The following is a 6,000-nucleotide window of genomic DNA, read 5'->3' as shown; positions in this document are numbered from 1 at the left end:
CTCCAAATTATTGTTTTGATAAATATTATATTTATTTAATTTGAATAATTAAAAAAACAAATATATGAGAAAAGAAAGTTTTTTAACATTTCATAATAAAGAGAAAAATGTCAATTTTTTTTTCCAAAAGTTATGATATTTGTCAATAAATACACAAGTAGCAAAATTTAAGGATCTAAAATAAAATAAAAGTAACTTCTTGTTTTAGAAAAATTTAACCATTGAAACAAAATTGCTTGGAACACTAGTGTCTGATTCACAGAAAATACAACAATCAGCTATTCAATAAAATATAAATCATTCCATTCTTTTTTTTTTTTCCAAGAAGAAAAAGAAAGATTATCATGAAATAAGACAAAGTATCTTAACTCACCTCCTATCCACAAATTAGTAAACACACCATGTTCTTTGTTTTTTCTCTAATAAAAAATCCAAAATAAATTCTTACTCTTTACATTTTTCTAAAATAAAGAAAATACACCGTCCTGGTCTATTTTTTATTTAGATTCATTTCCCCATTTTGATTGATCAATAAAAAATTTAATTTTGTACACTATAAAAAAATATTATATATATTGTAAATATTATTTTGCGATCACTTTTCCATCTAGCCGAAGCCCGAAGGTTTCCTAAGAAATAGACAAAAGATATTAAAAGGGATAAGAGCAATTTAGGCAAGAAGAAAAGCACTGTAACAGCTGTTGCACGTTAAAGAAAAACAAGTCAACAATTGTTCTGTAACGCATGCATAGTTAAAAAATTACTTATATTCAACGCAACAAGTGGAGCGAGAGAAACCAGCAAAAGAACCAGTATAAAATCATAAAGCAAAAGCTACCCAACTCAAAAAACACTAAGGGTGTGTGTGGTTGAAGGAATTATAAATAATTTCTAAGAATGTTAAGATAGGAATATTATGTTTCAATGTTTGGTTCAAAGTTTGAAAAGATATTTTTAAGTAAGTTTAATTCCCGGAAATCAAAATACCATCATTTTAATTCCTACCTTCTCCTTGGGTATCTTTGATTTCCATGAGAATGGAATATTTATAACAAAGTAATACTTGAACCACACACCCTAAAATTTATTCCATTGTTATCTCTAATATTGCCATCAACAACAAAAAGGATCCATACCTAACCACTCTTTATAGTTTATGAAGAACATATAGATAATCTCGTCAACCCATTTTCCTTTATTCTGAAAAAATTTTCTATTCCTTTCTAGTCAGATGTTCCAAATAATCGCACAGAAATACATCATCAACCTCTTGCGCTCCTCCTTGCTAGCTGATATCTCAGTCCAACTTATAAAATGCTTCCGCATCGTTTCTGAGCACGACCATTGCCTTCCAACAAATGATAACCAAGCACACCAAACCTGTCAAGAAAAATCACATCCAAGGAACAAGTGGTGACTATATTCAATACTTTCGTTGCATAAGACACATTCAACATCTTCATGGTTAATAACTCCTAACCGACTCAGCCTCTCCTTCATATTGACCCTACCAATCAATACAAACCAGACAAACAGTTCAACTCTTGGTGGAACTAGACCTTTCCAAATTGTCCTAGTGAAACTGTAACTTGTTATATCCTCCGGAAGTATGTCCGCCTGCAGTACCTGCACAAAAGAGTTAGTAGAAAAGACTCCTTATTTATCAAATTTCCATACAACTCTATCCTCTCTGTCATAAGCCAGTTTGACCAGCCTTAATGAATCATGCAACTGGTTCACTAGATCCAACTCCCATTGGAATAGCTCTCGCCTACATTGGAAGTTCCATATCCACTCAACCCCATCCCAAAACCCACAATCCCCTATAACAGATCCTCTTTGGTTTGAAACTGAAAAAAAAGTCTCGGAAACTGATCTTTAAGAGCACCACCACGCAGCCAAACATCTTCCTAGAACCGAGTCCCTCTCCCGTCACCCACCTCCATAGCCAACCTAGTAATCATCTTCTGTCTTACCTGCTGATCCTTAAACTGTATCTGGCAGATATCCTTCCAGCCCTCCCTCCCCTCCTCCCCGGGATAGGTAAAACCTGAGAGGACAGCAACATATTTGGGTTCAGGTTATTACACGAGCAAACTACCTTTTTCCACAGCGGACAATTCTCCTTTGAGAAGCGCTACCACCACTTAAAGAGAAGGGATGTGTTCCGCAGCATGGCATCCCCAACACCCAACCCACTAAATTTTTTGGGCATCTGCACCACCTCCCACCTGACCAGAGCCATACCATTCCTACCATCCTCCTTACTCTATAGAAATATTCTTTGTAAGGAAATAAGTTTGTCTGCAATAGCCTTTGGCATCTTATATAGGCTCAAATAATATACTAGAAGGCTAATTAACACAGATTTAATGAGCACCAACTTACCAGCTTTATTGAGAATCTTGGTTTTTCATAGGCTAAGTTTTTCTTCCACTTTGTCAATTATTGGCTTCCAAGTCTTCACTAATCTTGGATTAGCTCCTAGCGAGATCCCTAAGTATTTTACTAGAAGGGAGGCTTCCTTACAACCCAGCACGCGGCACATACGCTGAACCCACTGATCATCACAGTTAATAGGAATCAGGCTTGATTTATCAAAGTTAATACTTAACCCCGACATCAACTCAAAACAACGAAGAATCCTCCTGTAATTCTTAACAGTCTCTTCCTCTGGAAGGCAGAACAGAATAGTGTCATCACAAACTGAAGATGCAACAGTTCAATATTATCTCTACCAACCAGTAGCGGAGATATGCGCCCATTTCTAACTGCCTCCCCAAACATCCTATTCAGAACATCAATGATAAAAACAAACAAAAAAGGAGACAGTGGATCACTTTGTCGTAGGCCCCTTTCCATCTTAAACGACTTAGAGGGCAAATCGTTTATCAATACTGACATAGAGGAGGTACTGACACACTCCATAACCCACCCCCTCCATCTTCATCCAAACCCCATCTTCTGTAGCACAAGATCCACGAAACTCCACTTGACTCTATCATATGCTTTCTGGAAGTTTAACTTTATTATCACCGCTGCCTTCTTTCTCAGTTTAATCCATTGAGCAGTTTCGCAAGCAATAAGAGTCCTGTCATGAATCTTTCTCCCTTAACAAAAGCACTCTGTGTCTCACCTACTAGTCGTGGCATTATTGCTCACATTCTCCTAACCAACATCTTAGAAATGAATTTGTACACACACCCAACCATGCTAATCGGCCTGAGGTCTTTGATTTCCTATGCTGTAGTAAACTTAGGTGCCAGTGCAACCCAAGTGAGATTAGCATCCGTCGGTAATCTAGAAGACTGGAAAAAGCCCAACACTTCTCCCGTGAATTCAGAGCCAATTTCATCCTAACACTTCTTTATGAAGTTCGTGTTGTAACCATCACTACCGGGAGCCTTAGATGATTCACAATCCCACACTGCTTCTCGAACCTCCTCAGAAGTCGGTTGCATCTCCAAAGCCAAAGCATCATCCTCACTGATCATCTCCACCAGACCGTCTCTGAACCCTATCAACGGCGACTCCTCCTAATGGTATAAGTCCTTGTAAAAGTCCCTAATTAAAATCTTAATTCTAGCTTGATTCCTTATCAATCTTCCATTAATGACTAGTGCATCAATCCTGTTGTTTCTCCTTCTCGCCGATGCTAAGTTGTGGAAGTACCTCGTGTTTTTATCTATGTCCCTCGCATGTCTTGAGCGCCACATTTGCTTCCAATATAGTTCTTTTCTTACATACGATTTCTCACAACACGTCACAAGCCCTTTCCTTCTTACCTCTACCGTTCCATCATACATCCCATCGCCTGCCATATCATCAATCTTCTTAATCTCTTCCTCAAACTTCAAAATTTTCTTATCCATATCACCAAAATTGTCTCTATGCCATTTTCCCAGAGGAATTGCCAATGCCTTCAATTTATCTGTGAATTGCACCTCTCCTAATCCTCTCCATTCCTCCTTTACCATCCTCAAGAAGCCTTCATGTGTAAACCATGAGTCCAGACTTCTGAACGGTCTCGGGCCATCTCTCAACTTCTTATTTTCCACTATAATAGGACAATGGTCAGACAAACCCCTTGGACCACCTCGTAAACGAGTCTCTGGAAACTCCTCCATCCATTCCAAGCTCATTGGGACCCTATCAATACGGCTACATGATCGTCCTTTGAACCAAGTAAACTTACGGTCAGTAGTCGGTAAGTCCACTAGATCCATGTCATGTATCCAATTCTTGAACTCCTCCGCCGACAAGGATAAGCTATCGGCGCCTCTTCTTTCTTCCACCTGTACAATCTCGTTAAAGTCCCCCATGAAACAATAGGGAACCTGATATAAACCTGCTATGTAACTCAGCTCCTCCCACACAGTAAGCTTCTCATCTCTAACATGAGCACCATACACCAAAATAAAAGCACAGTTAAAATTATTCTGTAGCAGAACTCCTTCAACATACAACCATCTCTCACCTTTATAACAATTTCTAATTTCAAAAAATTCCTGATCCGATATTAGCAACGACCCACCAGACGCACCGGTAGACTAAACATAGTCCCAGCCAACACAACCATTTCCCCAAATTTTTAAAACATCAAACCTAGTCACTGACTGTCTTTTAGTCTCCACCAAACCTAGCAAATTTAATCTATATTTTCTCTTTAAGTCCTTTACCATCCTCATCTTTCCATCACCCCTCAACCCCCTAACATTTCAAGAACTAACAATCATTTTAAATAGTTATTGCACACCTTCTTTTGTGACTTGGGTCTGCTCCGTCTAGCTTTTACCTTCTGTTTCGCCAATCTTCTTTTCTGAACAATTTCTTCATTCTGTTGTTGGAGAATTGCCATAATGTCATCATTTTCATTATATAGCACCACTCCTGACTCCTTTGCTAATTCCCAGATCCTTTTGTTTTCTAGAAACTGTTCATTCAATCTTGAACTCTAAGTATCACTAGCTTCATTATCATTTGCATATGTTCTCTCCTCCACACTATCCTCATCATCACTGTATTCATCTCGTTCATTCGGTTCTGGTATAATTCTATCGCAAGATGCTTCAATTCCCCGCCTTGCAATGTCAATTTGTTGAATAACTCCACCTCTGTGTTCAGGATCATCATTGTTACAGTGTCCGCCGTTCGGTCCAACATCTGCCCCCTTGACCCCTTGTACCCGTTCATCCCTCCCAATAACTTTTAGCCATCTGCACCCCTCCTCCATAACCGCACCTCCACCGCTCCCAACCTTCCTAACCCTGTCATCGTTGGCCAAGCCGGACTCACCAACGAATTCACGTGGTTCATCTTCTATGTGTAGCGCCTGCATCGTCCACAAGCCTTCAACACCGCCTTCAATCCGGGATCCTCGCTGCTTGTTCGGACCTTCACCTTCCGCTGACCCATCACATCCCAAGTTATGCATCGACCCTTGTAACTGGTTTCCAACAGCCACCCCTAGGCGTCCTGCTCCATGATGTGTTCGCAGCTTAGGTTCCGCGCCTCCAATGTCACGAAGAACTTCACGTGTAGCGATATCAGGTGCAGGCGCTTCTCTTTCCTGCTGGAGGCTTAAAGGCCGACCCGCTTTCCTCTAACTTGGCCCAGAAGCGGTTCCTGTGTCACCAGCATGAAGGACGGCTTTGAAGATTGGGCCCTCGTGGCCCAACACATGCTTGCTGCACTTGTTTCCTTTAGTGGGCTGACGATCGGAACTCTACCGGTAAAGATTTTTTTTTTATAAAAATAATCACGTTGTAGGTATAGCTTCTAAACCGGCAAGAATTCCCTTCGTACAAAAGTTTGGTTGTCACAAGTAACAATACCCAAATAAATTTATAACCGAAGTATTTAAACCTCGGGTCATATCTCAAGGAATTGCAGGGAAGTATGATTTATTATTGGTTATGAAATTGTATATTTTTGGGTTTTTGAAATAAGGAACAAGTAATTTAAATGGCAAGAAAAATAAATTAATAATTATAAAAATCT

Source organism: Arachis ipaensis, chromosome B04 (genome assembly GCF_000816755.2).
Source record: "Arachis ipaensis cultivar K30076 chromosome B04, Araip1.1, whole genome shotgun sequence".
In the NCBI taxonomy this organism is placed as follows: domain Eukaryota; kingdom Viridiplantae; phylum Streptophyta; class Magnoliopsida; order Fabales; family Fabaceae; genus Arachis; species Arachis ipaensis.
Note: the sequence above shows the minus strand (reverse complement) of the source record.